Consider the following 16,775-nt stretch of genomic DNA (forward strand, 5'->3'; position numbering starts at 1 on the left):
ACCGTTTCATCACCCCCAAAAAGAAACCTGTCATTAATAGTCCTGGTACATCTTCCCCCTCACATTCCCCCCCCACACACACATACACACACACAACCCTCCCAGCTCTAAGGACTCTAAAATCTGCTTTGTCTATAGTTTTGCCTATTCTGGACATTTCCTATAAGAATGGAATCGTATATGTAATATGAAATCCTTTGTGACTGGCTTCTTTAACAGTATAAAGTTTTCAATGTTCATCTGTGCTGTAGCATGTATTACTATTTCAGTCCTTTTTATTGCTGAATAATATTTCATTGTATAAGTGTATCACATTTTATTTATCCACTCATCAGTTTGGTAGACTTTTGGGTGGTTTCCACTTTTTAGCTATTATGAATGATGCTGCTGTGAACATTCATGTACAAGTTTTTGGATGAACATATATTTTCAGTTCTTTGGGGAATATACCTAGTAATGGAACTGCTAGGTTGTATGGTAACTCTATGTTTAACTTTTAGAGGAACTGCCATTTAATTATAGGTGTGAAGTGGTATGCCATTGCGATTTTGATTTGCCTATCCCTAATAATGATGTTGAGCATATTTCACGTGTTTATTGCCCATTTGTAGATCTTGTTTAGGGAAATGTGTATTCAGATACCTTGCCCATTATTACTTTTATTATTGGGTTGTAAAAAGTGGCAGTTTGATTCTTGCTTGTTTAAAATAGTCATCTGGGGACTTCTTGGTGGCGCAGTGGTTAAGAATCTGCCTGCCAGTGCAGGGGATACTGGTTCGAGCCCTGTTCTGGGAAGATTCCACATGCCGTGGAGCAACTAAGACCATGTGCCACAACTACTGAGCCTGCGCTCTAGACCCTGCGAGCCACAACTACTGAGCCCGTGTGCCACAACTACTGAAACCTGCATGCCTAGAGCCTGTGCTCTGCAACAAGAGAAGCCACCACAATGAGAAGCTCACCCACTGCAACAGAGTGGCCCCTGTGTGCTGCAACTAGAGAAAAGCCCATGCACAGCAACGAAGACCCAATGCAGCCAAAAATAAATAAATAAATAAATAAATAAATAAATAGTCATCTGGAACAGTATCAAGTTTTTAAGGTACCTGAGACCCAGAGATTTCGTGATGACTCAAGGTGACAATTGTCCTCTCTTTTTGCATACTCTCCAAAGCCAACCTCATCTGCTTTCATGGTTTCAATCAGGGACCTATATGATTATGGTTTCCAAGTCTGTATTTTTAGACTTGAACATCCCCCACCCCTCCAGTTCCATGTTTAAGTTCTAGTTGCTTATTGTAATATTTACCCGGATATTTCAGGGGCTTAGAAAAATTAGCATATCCAAAATTAAGCGTTTTAATAGTCTATTCCTCCTTTGCCCTTGAAACATCTCTGCTAAAACTTTCTTCTCTCTCTCCCTAATTTAATTAGTTAACACTTCTCATCAATTCCACTTCCCATACATTTTTAAAATTTATCTTTTTTTTCTCTATTCCTCTTGTCACCATTTGTCAGAGCTTCATCAACTCACTTATCTGAAGTGCAAATTATCTTAGAAACTAAAGTGTTTGTGGAGTTTTTACCTCTTTAAACACTGTATTTCAAGTTCTAATAAGAGGAAATCAGGTTATAAAAAAATAAAAATATAACCTTGGACCTGGAATCATAGTCCACAAAGATGAAATGATAAAGGGTGTATCTGAAAACAGCTCTGGTACACTTTTCCCCAATAACTGTGTTTGGAATTTTGCAATGATCCCTTGTACTTTTGTGCATTTAATAATTTCTAATCATTTTATCAGCTAGGCTGTACCATTTCTAAACATTTTTGTATCCTCCCTGGGATGAAGAGATTAAATTTATTTCCTCCTTTTTAACACCTACATACTTGTCAGGTGATGTAATTTAAAAATTAAGTCAGGAGCAAAATGTTAATTGTAAAATCTATGTGAGTCAGCAATATGGGTGTTCATTGTACAATTCTCTTCACTGTTTGAACATTTTCATAATAAAATGTTGAGAGAAAAAAATGTAAGTCAGGTCATGGTATAACATGCTTTGAAACCATCAATGGCTTCTCATAACTTTTAGGAAGGACAAAGTCCAAAAAGCTTAATACAATCTGCAATTCACTGCATGATTCATTCCTTATCTGCCACTCTCTCCCTTGTTTGCTATGCTGTAGGCATACAGTTTCTCATGCCCCATGTATGCTCAAAGCTGGACCTCTGAATGAGCTGTTCCCTCTTCCTGGGACACTTAACAACTACCTTCCGCCCAACACACACCTAAACCTGGGCTCCTACTCAGATCTCAGGCCTTGTCTTGCTTCCTGGTTTAGAATAGATCAGATCTCTTGTTTATATACTCTTATAGGCACCCCTCATATTGTTCATAATAATTTTTTTTTTTTTTTTTTTTTTTTTTTTTTTTTTTTGGTACGCGGGCCTCTAGCTGCCGTGGCCTCTCCCATTGCGGAGCACAGGCTCCGGATGCGCAGGCTCAGCGGCCATGGCTCACGGGCCCAGCCGCTCCGCGGCATGTGGGATCTTCCCGGACCGGGGCACGAACCCGTGTCCCCTGCATCGGCAGGCGAACTCTCAACCTCTGCGCCACCAGGGAAGCCCCATAATAATTTTAATTAAACAATAGTAATTATATAATTATTTTTGTGATTTTGGCTTTTATGTCTGTCTTCCCCACTAGACTAAATTCCTTGAGGACAGCGCCCATGCCTCGTTTGTCCACCTTTATACCTAGTACCAGTGCCTGGCACGTAGTAACCCTTCAGTAACACTTGAGTGAATGAAAGAAAGCAAAGTATGAATTTAAAATGTATTGGGTAGGCAACAGCATGCCTTTATACGTCCTTGAGGAGGGGACTGAGTTGCTGAAAGGAGGGAAGATTGTCCTGGCAAAGATATGGTCGTCAGGCTGGAGGGTTTATGTGACAATTCATGTCTATATCTTCAGCACCTTGCACAGGGCCAGGCTGTTGAATGAGTGACCTTGTGGAACATGGTTCCTGTACAGTAACTATGAGGTGAGGAGGACTGGACTCCCATGGCAGCAAGAATGGAGATTAAGCAGTGGGTGGGGAGACTCTGAAAGGGTGGGCTTGACTGGTCTTGATGATGGGAATATGAGGAGAAAAGGAAAAGAGATAGTAAAAAAAATGACTACAAAATGTTTATGTCTTGGTTGGGGAGATATATACAGGAGTAAATAATGTGCCCACTTGGGAGTACTCTCTGAGGCTTACTCCTACAACTTAGGGGAAAGCCAGAGGCTGGCCCCAAATTTAATTATCATGTCCCTTTATAGAATCTAGGCCCTCTCCCCCAATGTCCCTTTATATTAAACTTTCTCTATTCATATTACTATGTGGCTTATCTCTCCTGATTGGACCCTGACTGATTCAGAATTGCTCCCAGGAGGGGTCCCCCAAGATACTACTGGGATGTGGAAGTGAAGGAGAGAGAAAATCTAGACCAAATTCTGGGTGCTGGCTTGGGTGACCAGGTAGAAGGACAATGGTACCATTAACTAAGGGAAAATAAGGGAAGGTGGGGCAGAATGATGAGTTCAATTTGAGACATCCAAATGAAGATATCTAGTGAGTACTGGTTATAACAGTCTGGGGCTCAGGGTAGATTTGGGTGGAATATACAAACAGAACTAGAACTACCAATATAGAGATGGTCAAGAAAACCTTACACTGAATAAGCAAGATCCTCAAAGGAGACATGTGAGGGTGTCCTCATGTAACAGAGAAGAACAAACCTGACTCCATATTGGATCTATTCTTTTAGCTCTAATCTTTGTGCTCTGGTGCCTGTGCTTAGTCATGCTGGCTCTGTACCTGCGTTTAAAAGAATGTTGCCTATAGCCTGAAATATACATAATAGCCCTGTCTCAAGGCTCTGTCTCCCAGGCTTGACCTTTAAAGCCATAACACTTTTCATTCATATAAAGAGTTGTAGATCGTTCATATAGAGATAAAAAGTTGTAGAACAGAAAATAACATTTGTCTTATTGGAGGTTTTCAGGATCATAGTGACTGGAGCTACATGGACAGCTACAAGATCAAAGGATTATCACATCCCCTCTGGGGTCTGGCTGGCACCAAGAAGTCTGCAACAACTAGTCACACCCCCTTCCCTTTTAGCATAAAGAAGCCTGAATTCTAACTTGGGTAAGATGATTCTTTGGAACACTAGTCTGCCGTCTTCTTGGTCTGCTGGATTTCTGAATAAAGTTGCTATTCCTTACCCCAACACTTCATCTCTCTATTTATTGACCTATCATGCAGCTAGCAGTATGAGCTTGGATTCAGTAACAGAGAACTAATAGCAGAGAAAGTGACTGAACGCTCATTCATTGCTTGGAAACATGAATATGGAAATCACAAGTTGGAGCCTTAGTTAAGGCTGGTTTTCACGAACCAGCTTATTATTTATTTATTTATTTGTATTTATTTATTTTTTTGGCTGCTTTGGGTTTTCGTTGCTGCGCCCAGGCTTTCTTTAGTTGTGGCGAGGGCTACTCTTCGTTGTGGTGAGTGGGCTTCTCATTGTGGTGGCTTCTCTTGTTGTGAAGCACATGGGCTCTAGGCGTGCAGGCTTCAGTAGTTGTGGCTCGTGGGCTCTAGAGCACAGGCTCAGTAGCTGTGGCACATGGCCTTAGTTGCTCCGCAGCATGTGGGATCTTCCTGGACCAGTGCTCGAACCCGTGTCCCCTGCATTGGCAGGCAGATTCCTAACCACTGCACGACCAGGGAAGTCCATGAACCAGCTTAGAACTGCGAGGAAATTAGGAAAACATTTATTATTATTATTTTTGGCCACACCACGTGGCATGCGGGGTCTCAGTTCCCCCACCAGGGATCAAACCGGTGCCCCCTGCAGTGGAAGCACAGAGTCTTAACCACTGGCCTGCCAGGGAAGCCCCTAGGAAAACATTTAGTTAGTAATGATGGCTATGGCTGTATAATGTAAATAACTGTGGTGAAACAACCAATCATTTTGGAGAGTCCTGAGCACTAAAGGAAAACTCAGCCTATGAAAAAATAAAAGAATTAAATTAGACACCTTCTCCAGCTACCTAAGAGAAACCTGGGAAAGTAGCAAAAATTAGAATACCAAAATAACAAAATGTAGCAATCAGACATTTAGCATATAAAGAAAACATTTGCCTTAGAATTATTATTACATTACTAATGTAGGATGAGGATAAAAAATTCAAACAATGTGCAATGTAAAAAGTGAAAATCCTGCACTTCCCTGGTGGCGCAGTGGTTGAGAGTCCGCCTGCTGATTCAGGGGACACGGGTTTGTGCCCCGGTCCGAGAAGATCCCACATGCCGCGGAGCAGCTGGGCCCGTGAGCCATGGCCGCTGAGCTTGCGCGTCCGGAGCCTGTGCTCCGCATCGGGAGAGGCCACAACAGTGAGAGGTCCGCGTACCGCAAAAAAAAGTGAAAATCCTTTTTCCTATTCTTTTTTCTTTCCAGCTCACTCCTCAGAGGTTACCTCAGTTAAAAATTTAGTGTATAAACCTTTAGACCTTTGATAGGTAAAAAAAATTTTTTTTAATTTTGATAAAACACATATCTGGACTTCCCTGGTGGCGCAGTGGTTAAGAATCTGCCTGCCAATGCAGGGGACACGGGTTCGATCCCTGCCCGGTCCGGGAAGATCCCACATGGCGCGGAACAACTAAGCCTGTGTGCCACGACTACTGAACCTGCACTCTAGAGCCCGTGTGCCACAACTACTGAAGCCCACACACCTAGAGCCTGTGCTCCGCATCCAGAGAAGCCACTGCAATGAGAAGCCCGCGCACCAAAATAAACAGTAGACCCCGCTCACCACAACTAGAGAAAGCCACGCACAGCAACGAAGACCCAACGGAGCCAAAAATAAATAAATAAATAGATTTATTTAAAAAAAAAAAACGCATGATATCATGGTATACATATTCCTTTAACATACTATTCTGAAACTTGGCTTTTTTTCATTTAACGATCTAAAGTACGCTAAATATCTTTCCATATTAGTACATACAGATTTAGTTCAAATTTTAAAAATAGTTACATGTTATTCCATTGTAAACATGTACCATGATCTATTTTACTATTCCCTTTTTATGAAGATGAGAAGCCGCTATTTAAAGAGCAGTGAAAACAGTGTTCCTGGGAGGAAATCAGCCAGGGCACAAATGCACTAAAGTGAGAACGTTTGTCAGTTTCCAGGAGCCTAGAGACAGATCACGGGATCCCTGTGAGCACAGCTGAGTACCGGAGGGGGCTGGTGGTGCTGAGAGCAGGGTCTAGACTGTCTGGGGTTAAACACTGCCTCCACCATTACTGAGAGACGCTGGGTGAATTTAAACCCTGTGCCTTGTTTGCCTTGTCTGTAAATTAGAAATTATAAGAATACCTACTTCACAGGCTTCTTGTTAGGATTCCTTGAGTTAGTAAATATAAAACATTTATAGTAATTGTCTAGCTGATAATAAGTTAGCGATTATTATGTAGGTCATAGAAAGGGTGTTGGATGTTGTTTTATTTATTTTTTAACATATGCAATTTAAATTAATTAATTAATTATTTTATTTTTTGGCTGCACTGGGTCTTTGTTACTGCACACAGGCTTTCTCTAGTTGCGGTCAGCGGGGGCTACTCTTTGCTGTGGTAGGAAGGCTTCTTTCTCATTGAGGTGGCTTCTCTTGTTGCGGAGCACGGGCTCCAGGCACGCAGGCTTCAGTAGTTGTGGCACGCAGGCTCAGTAGTTATGGTGCATGGGTTAGTTGCTCTGTGGCATGTGGAATCCTCCCGGACCAGGGATCGAACCCATGTCCCCTGCACTGGCAGACAGATTCTTAGCCACTGAGCCACCAGGGAAGTCCCTGGATATTATTTAAATGTAATGGAAAGCATTGAAATGTTTTCAGCAGGGGAATGGCTTAATTCAGTTTTTATTTTTACAGGACCACACTCTCCATTGGATGGAAAATGGGTTGGAGGGAGGTGAAAACTAGACCAGTTATGAAGCTATTGCATTGGTCCAGGAAAGAGACCATTGCAATAGTGTGGTGGCAAAGGAGACAGAGAGAAATGGACAGATTTTAGATCTATTTTGGAGACAGAATTGAGCTGACTTGTAGGAGGGTGAGGGGATGGAGACATGAAGAAGCACTCAAGAAAGGCTGTGGGTGCTCCAGACTGAGATGCGGGAGCCTGAAAGGGAAAGAGTTAAAGACGGGAAAGGGGGAGGGGCGAAGGGGAGGGGGGATTAGTGTTTGATTTTGAACTCAGTAAGTTTGAGATGTTATGAACTATCAAAGTGGAAGTTGTCAAGTAGGCAGTTTGATATACAAATACAAAATTGGATATACATTAAAGTCTTATAATACGTCTGGACTTCATAAATCATATTTGTTGTCAATCATGAATTTTTATTCTGCAGGTAGTTAAGCAACAAATTATGCATTGAACACTAAAATGTTTTGTTGACAATGGATCATTTTAATTGGATTCTTTTCTCTAATTAGAAAAGTGATGTATCTTGCATGTATACTATTGACTATAATATTCTACCATATGGCTGCACATAATTTAATCCTTTCCTTGTTTTTTCTAATTTTTCAACATTTGAAATAATGCTTCAATGAATATTTTTTGTACATAAACCTATATCTGAGATCTTAATTTTTTTTTTCGCTTAGGATAGGTTTGTAGGAAAATAATTTGTCAAGTGTGATATTTTTTAGTATTCTTTTGTTTTAGTAGTACAATATTAATGTCTATATTCACTATACTGTGCATTAGATCTCTCTTTTTTAGGACTTTTGAAGCATATTGTCAACTTACTTTCCAGAAAAATTGTACTAATTTACACTCCTAGTCACAATATATGAAAGTTCACCATATCATTCATCAAAATTAAAATATTCGTTAAACTAGGAGGTGAAACATGACATCTGGTAGTTGTTTAATTTGCATTTCTTTAACAACCAGTGACAGGATTATCTCTGCTAATCTCCTATTGCTTTTACCACTGACAGATGGCTGTGATTCTCCTGGCATGCAGTCTTCTCTCTGCCCTCATTATCCCTTTCACCTGGTTTATTCCTACCCAATTCTTCACCTTTCATCTCCAGTGACACTCCTTCAGTTCTGACTGCCCTCCTTCCTGCCTCTTGTGTATGTCTATTTTCTTTGATTTATGTTCTCATAGACCCATGTTCCTCTCCTTCAGAGAACTTATTTCAGCTTGTAATTATATATTTATTAGCAGAAGTGTTTGATTAATGCTTATTTTCCCCCAAATCCTAAGTTTCAAGAAAGTGCAGGAATATTTTGTTCATCATTGAATCCCCACTCCATAAACAGTTGTGGAATGAATTGATAGACAAAACAAATGAATAGGAAGTGGGAAGAGAGAGGCACTATAATTGGGTAACCTGGGTCACGTGCCTACCCCTGTGCTGGGAGGCAGGTCTATTACTGAGAAAAGAAGCAGTGGCACAAATAAGGTTAATGGGAAATTACTGTGAGCTGGGCAGCTGTCCCAATTTGTATTGACCACAAGACATTCTAAATTTTCTTGTAGTCAGAACTACAGATTTTCTTTATTAGGAAAATCTTTATTACATATAGGCTGAAAAGGTTCTATCTCATCCTGAGTAAAATTAATGTACCCTTACGTTTTCCTCTAGGTATTTCCTTTTTATGGTTTCCTTTAAACATTTGATAGCAGTTGGACAGTTCTCATGATGAAAATGTAGAAAAAAAACACAAACAAGGTTTGGCATACAGGAATAAATTTTCTGAACTGTATAGAAGTGAAAGAGAGAGTAAAACTCTCTTTGTCTTCTGATACATGACATATCAGACAAATCTGATATATTTTGTGGGGGGCCGGCCACACTGTGTGGCTTGAGGGGATCTTAGCTCCTCCACCAGGGATCAAACCCATGCCTTCTGCAGTGTAAGGGTGAAGTTGTAACACCCTGGACCACCAGGGAAGTCCCACCTCTCAGTTTTCTTATGGAGACTCTGGTGCTATAGCTTTTTTGATACCCTCCCTATTAAGGTCCTAAACTGGCCACAAGTGTACTGAGAGATTTTGTTTATGAAGTCTTTCCTTACTCATAATTTACAAAGATAATCTATACTTTCTTCTACTTACTGTTTTCGTCTGTCACATTTAGGTTGAATTCCATCTGGAGTCTACTTTTGTGTGTGCTGTGAGATATAGGTCATTTTGTTTTTCCCATATAGATATAACCAGTTTCCCCAACATTGGATATTTAAATAACTTGTCTTTTCCTATGTGGTGCTGCTGTCATTGTATATTACATTCCCATACATGTTTATCTTGAAGCTATCTATTCTGTTCCATGGGTCTATCTGACTGGGCTTACAACAATATTGCTTTTTTAAAAAATATTGGGCTTCATAATACATCTTTTTGTTGTTGTTGTTTTGCATAGTACATCTTTAAAACTGGTAGGACAATTCCCCTTTTGTGATGGTCTTTTTGATGTGTCACCTTGGCTGTTTTTTTTATTATTATTATTTTTAACCACTATGCACTTTCCTTGGCTGATTATTTACTCAGTCAAAACTAATCTAGGTGTTGTTGTGAAGGTATTCTGTAGATGTGATTAAAGCCCATTAATCTGTTAACTTTAAGTAAGGAAAATAATCTTAGATAAACTGGGTAGGCCTGATCCAATCAGTTTAAAGGCCTTGAGAGCAGAGCTGGGGCTTCTCTGTGGAAGAAGATATTTGTCCTCTGGACTGCAGCTTCAGGCTGTACCTGAGAGTCCCAGCCTGTCCTCTGTGACAGCCTGCCCTATGAATTTCAGACTTGTATAGGCAAACCCAAAATTATGTGAGCCAATTTCTTGCAATAAATTTCTTAATATATATCTCCGACTGGTTCTGTTTCTCTGGTTTAAGCCTGACTGATACATCCTCTTTATGCTTTTAAATTTCTTTTTTTTCTTTTGTTTTTTTCTCTCTTCATTTCTTATGCTTTTTTTTTTAAAACAAAGATTGACTTAATTATTTGTAAAACTTTATTCTATAAAGTTATTTATTTATTTATGGCTGCATTGGGTCTTTGCTGCTGCGTGGGGCTTTCTCTAGTTGTGGCAAGTGGAGGCTACTCTGTTGCGGTGTGTGGGCTTCTCACTGCAGTGGCTTCTTTTATTGCAGAACATGGGCTCTAAGCGTGAGGGCTTCAGTAGTTGTGGCACATGGGCTCTAGATCACAGGCTCAGTTGTTGTGGCGCATGGGCTTAGTTGCTTCACGGCATGTGGAATCTTCCTGGACCAGGGCTCGAACCCGTGTCCCCTGCATTGGCAGGCAGATTCTGAACCACTGTGTCACCAGGGAAGTCCCAAACTTTATTCTTCTAAACAAATTGTAGAGATGTTTACTGAGTTCCTAAAAAAATCCATGTGAAATTTTGATTGCATCAGATTTACTGGTTAACTTGGGAGGAACTGACATCTTTATAATATTGTTATCCATTCCAAGAGGATGGCTGCCGTTGCATTTATTGAACTTCTATATATCCTTCATAAAAGTGTTTTTTTTTTTCACATCTTATGCAGTCTTCATTAATGTCCACATACTTTACATTTTGGGGGCTTATTGTGAATAGTATTTTATTTTAAATTATATTTTCTAGTTGGTTATTGATGCTGTGAGAAATGCTATTGGGTTTTTGAAAGGTTGATTTTAATATGCAGAGAACTTATTGACCTTTCTTATTTGTTCTAAAAGGTTGTATCTAGATTCTATTGCTCTTTCTATATAGGTGATACATTCATTTACAAATAGCAGTAGTCTTATCTCTTCCTTTCCTGTTTTTATGCCTCTTATATCTTGTCATTACTTGATAAAAGGTAGAAGGAGAGATCTAAAGATTTAAAGAAATGGGAACCTTGTAGTGGATTTCTCTTTTTCAATCTGTTCACCTACCTTCTAGCTATGTCCTGAAAGAACCCAGAAAATTGTTCTCTCACTAAAGGAGAAATACTTTCATGAAATGAATACTGACTTCAAAAAATAGAGGTATAGTGACTGTTCTTTGTCAGTAAAAGCTTTTGTGGATAATATAAGGTAGAGGATGCCCCAATATTCCTAATATGGGCAATAAAATGCCAACTAGTCAAGATATTCCTGGAATTACTACAGTTGTTCTGGAGGTACTGGCCATTCACAGGATTCAGAATCACACCATCAACATTTAAACCAGAATAGATCATTTCTACCATGTGGTGCCAAACCTTAACCAGAACAGATACGCTTGGAAAGCACGAGATCCAGATGCCTAGATTTACATCAGCTCATTTTACCCCAAACATTTTATTAGCTTCTCAGTAACGTGTTTCTGCATTTCTGGCAATGGATAATTTGCCAAACACTCCACTTACAGTGTTTTGTTGGAGTTTTACCATCGCAATTTTACCATATTTAGCAAGTGACATGAACCCTGTACTGGATTTCTCACTTATAGACTAAGAGTTATGATGGGAAGAAGAGCCAGTGGAAGCCCCGGGAACTCTTGCTTCCTATCAAAATGTGGAATTTTGTAGAATCACAGGCATTAGTGCCCATACCAAAGGAATTGCTATTCCACATGGGAGCTTCTTTGGGGAGGAAATCACACAAGTCCTGGTGACTGGTACATAGCTATTTATCTAGCAAGTTATATTTATTTTTGATTCCAATAAACTGAGGATACCTTTAACCTAGAAGGGACAGCAATACACCTTCATTGTCTCCCATTGAGGTTAGGTCAACCGGCCGTGTGCTACAGGAAACTATTGTTTCATCAATCCACAGGTTGGTACACACTAGTCTATTACATTGATGATTTTTGGCTGCAATGACCTATAGAACTGTAAGCAGTTACCCTAGACGCCTTTGGAAAAGAAAAAAGAAAAAAAATATGCCAGATGGTGGGAGAAAAATCCCATGAAATTACAATGGTTTGTCTCAGTGAAGTTTCTGGGGACCAGATGGTTTCTTTCTAAATGGAAGGACTAATTGTTGTGCCACTAAGAAAGAGGAAAAATTCTTGGTTGGTTGTTGACCAGCGCTGCCATGTTTAGTGGTAAAAGTTCGTGGAAAACTTCAGTAATCTTACCTAGGCAGATGTAATTCTAAGATGTAATTTAATTCCACTAAGATTTCAAGTCTCTGAGGAATAAAAGTTTGATCAGCTAAGATTCTGCTGGCTATAGACAAAGATAAGGATGGGTAGTTGAGAAGTCAAGTTATAAATACCAACTGTGGCCTTGGATTCACTTGCAAAATTGAGAACTTTAAAATCTACTGGTATTTTCAGGTATATATTTATATATTTTAGAATAGTTTTTGTCTTTGTTCTCCCTTTCCCCCAATATTTTATATAGAAAAAGATGCCTGTTAATTTTATAATTTAAAGAATAGTGGACAAATTTTCAAAAGAATTAGTCAAATTCTTTAATTAAACAATTGAAGAGAATTAAGAGACTTAAAAGACAGATAAGCATTACTCCAAGATCCTGGATCCTGGGTGCAATAATTGAGATTTTGGCTTAAGCACTTTTAGGAGCGGCTAAAGACATAAGAGGTTGTTGCATTATGTTAGATGTTATTTTCTTTAAAGAAGTGTAAGTGTGGGAAGAAACATACATGTTGATTTGGGGAAGCCAAAGGGGTAGACCGTCGTGGAAATTTGTCTCTCACTTAGTATCTGAATTCCTTCCCTATGTTTGGGGGAATCGTCACACACAGCAGCATCTGCCTCCCATTATAGAAGCCATGGATCCCAGATCTCTGCTTTCCTTGCAGCCAGCAACCACCCCAGTCTTGGAATCAGAAGTTAGTGATACATCAGTACCGCTTTTTTAGAGTCCATATATATATGTTAGCATACAGTATTTGTTTTTCTCTTTCTGACTTACTTCACTCTGTATGACAGATTCTAGGTCCATCCACCTCACTACAAATAACTCAATTTCGTTCCTTTTTATGGCTGAGTAATATTTCAGTGTATACGCCAATAAAGATGTGAAGAAAAAAAAGAAGTTAGTGATACAAAGAAACTAAGGTTGTACAGAGTACATTCTGGAAGTGGTAGCAACACAGCAGCAGCTTTCTAGTTGAGGTTTTACTGGGTCAAGTTAATTACACCTGGAAGTATGAGGCAAACTTAGGCAAGGATGTGCACAGCTGAATGTTGGGAGCAGAGAGTCCTGCCCATTCTCTTTGCTGGGTGGACAGAAAAAGCAGACTCCTTCCATCAAGGGGACCCTAAATGAAACTTCAAACTACAAAGAAAAAGGCATCACTGACTCTTCGAGCACATAATCTATTTTTTAAATAAATTTTATTTATTTATTTATTTTTGGTTGTGTTGGTTCTTCATTGCTGTGTGCGGGCTTTCTCTAGTTGCAGCGAGCGGGGGCTACTCTTTCGTTGCGGTGCACAGGCTTCTCACTGTGGTAGCTTCTCTTGTTGCAGAGCGTGGGCTCTAGGCGTGCAGGCTTCAGTAGTTGTGGCATGTGGACTCAGTAGTTGTGGTGCACGGGCTTAGTTGCTGCCAGGCATGTGGGATCTTCCTGGACCAGGGCTTGAACCCGTGTCCCCTGCATTGGCAGGCGGATTCTTAACCACTGCACCACCAGGGAACCCCCGAGCACAGAGTCTCTTAACGGGCTGCTACTTGCCCTGGTAGGGATTAGCCTAGTTAAAAAGCCACAGGGTGTTGTTTTGTTTTGTTTTGTTTTTCCCACCCATCATAAATGTTTACAGGCTGGTACATGCCCATTTTAGCTTTTCCTGTTCTGTCACTTTAAACTTCTTATTTTTCTTTAAAGATGATTTTTTTTTTTTTTTGGCTGTGTTGGGTCTTCATTGTGGTGTGTGTGCTTCTCATTCGGTGGCTTCTCTTGTTGCAGGGCACAGGCTCTAGGTGAGCGGGCTTCAGTAGTTGCGGCACGTGGGCTCAGTAGTTGTGGCTTGTGGGCTCTAGAGCGCAGGCTCAGTAGTTGTGGTGCACGGGCTTAGTTACTCTGCGGCATGTGGGATCTTCCTGGACCAGGGATCTAACCCGTGTCCCCTGCATTAACCACTTCACCACCAGGGAAGTCCCCAAACACTGTTCATTCACCTTTTTTTTAAACCGTGTTGTACATTATATCCCCAGAAATTATCTTATAAATGAAAGTTTGTACCTGTTGACGGATCTGTTCTTTGTTTCTATGAATTCAGTTTTTTTAGATGCCACATATAAACAAGGTCACACAGTATTTGTCTTTCTCTCTCTGACATTTCACTTAGCATAATGCCCTTATGGTCCATCCCTGCTGTCATGGTGTCGCAAATGGTAAGATTTCCTTTTTGTGCTTGAATAACATTCCATTGTGTATAGATACTACATTCTCTTTATCCTTTCGTCCATCGATTTACACTTAGGTTGTTTCCATGTGTTGGCTATTGTAAATAATGCTGAATGAATGTCTCCTCAAAATAGTGATTTTGTTTTCTTCGGATATACACCCAGAAGTTTTAAATTTTTTGAGGAACCTCCATGCTGTTTTCTGTGATGTCTGCATCAATTTACATTCCCACCAACAGTACACAAGTGTTCCCTTTTCTCCACATCCTTGTCGCCAGTGTTTGTTATCTTTTGTCTTTTTTTTCCCCCTTGTGCTATATAGTAGGTCCTTGCTGGTTATCTATTTAAAATATAGCAGTGTGTACATGTCAATCCCAAACTCCCAGTCTATCCCTCCCCGCAGACTTCCCCCCCAGTAACCATAAGTTCTTTCTCTAAGTCTGAGTCTGACAATATTTTATTTGTGAGATGCTTCCAGGTTGTTGCCTGTTGCAATAGTTCATTCTTCCTTGTTCCTGTAAGGTATGCCAGTGTATGAATATGTCACACTTTATCCAACTCACTCTTGATAGACATTTGGGGTGTTTCCAAATTTTGGGTACCATGAACTGTGTTCTATGTCCTCATAGATTTTTTTTTTAATTTATTGTTTAATTTATTTTTTAATAAATTTATTTATTTTATTTTTGGCTGCTTTGGGTCTTTGTTGCTGTGTGCAGGCTTTCTCTAGTTGCAGGGAGCGAGGGCTACTCTTCATTGCAGTGTGTGGGCTTCTCATTGCGGTGGCTTCTCTTGTTACGGAGCACGGGCTCTAGGTGCGCGGGCTCAGTAGTTGTGGCACACGGGCTTAGTTGTCCTGCAGCATGTGGGATCTTCCCAGAAGAGGGATCAAACCCGTGTCCCCTGCATTGGCAGGTGGACTCTTAACCACTGGACCACCAGGGAAGTCCTCCTCATAGATTTTTAATTTTCTTTGCAGTCACCTCTTAGGATGTGCATGTCATAGTACTATGCTGTAATCAAAGTGTGAGAGCAATCATTGTCATGCCAAGTCCTCTGGCTCTACCACCAACATATTGCGTAAAATCACTCAGCTACTCTTAGGCTGTATATGCATGAGTGTGTGTGTGTGTATACATATTTTTCTTTACAACATGGAATCACAACATAGATGTGGTTCTCTATTCTGCTGATTTCGTATAACTTTATATTGTGAGCATTTTCCCCTATTGTGAAAATTCTTAGAAAATGTAATTTTTAATGGAGATATACCATTGCGTCTTATGGCTTTGCCATCATGTATTTAATTAATTCCCTAGTGGCGGACATTTAGATCATCTCCAGTTGTTTTCAATACGAATAATGCTATGGGTAAACTCCCTTGAATATGAATCTTTATCCATTTTGCACGTCTGTTTGGAATGGCACTGAGAACTCTCCATATGGCTAGGGTATGGCTGTATGTAGCTTAGGGTAGCAGAGGTACCATATATCTTTCCTGTGACATGAAATGGACAGATGTGCATGATCAACTCTTCCAATCTCTAACAACTCCAGAATTTATCCTCAGTTTCCTTATGGGTTATGCAGTAGAGTGGGGCAGTTGGGAGAATCGCTTCCTCTTGCAAGGATAATCAGGCAGGAGCAGGTGATATGAGTAGGAGGGTGGAGGGACAGGCAAGGGGCAGACAGGCTGCAGACCCACGATCTGCCCCCTGTTTCGGATCCATCTTCATATCCTTTTGGCAGAGGGCCCCGGGTATTCCTGTGGTAGCTGCTATTTTCAGCTCCTCTTCATCTGTGCTGCAGAGTCCATGCCCTACAACTTTCCCATTAACCTCACTCCACCAATTATTCATTCATTCATTCAACAAATATTTAATGTGCACCTGCCATGTGCCAGATATAGCTGTAGGCATTGGATATATACACAAGTGAATAAAACAAAGTCAGTGCCCTTGTTGAGTACACAGTCTAGTTGTGGGCAGGCGGGGAGTAGAAATAAACACATGAGCAAATAAACACACCTGTAACATGTCAGGTCATAAACGTTATGAAGAAAAATAAAGCAGAGTATCAGGTAAGGAGAGACCCATCTTTAATCCACAAATGCGTTCAAGTGTTTCCTGATGAAAGAAAACTTTATTGCATCTTGTAACCATAGCTCACTCTCACTTCCCTTATAGGGAGTCTCCTTAAAGGAGACATTGACACTTGCTTTCGTCACTTCCTCACCTCCCAATCTCTCAACCAGCTGCAGCCTCAGACCCAATAGTTCCAGTTCTGAGCTCATTCCCCCCGCCCCCGAGTCCCATTCCTGCTCCTCCATTGCCAATCCCTCCAGTTGGCAGAATTATATTTAGTC

The sequence above is a fragment of the Lagenorhynchus albirostris genome, chromosome 5 (genome assembly GCF_949774975.1).
Source record: "Lagenorhynchus albirostris chromosome 5, mLagAlb1.1, whole genome shotgun sequence".
Classification (NCBI taxonomy): domain Eukaryota; kingdom Metazoa; phylum Chordata; class Mammalia; order Artiodactyla; family Delphinidae; genus Lagenorhynchus; species Lagenorhynchus albirostris.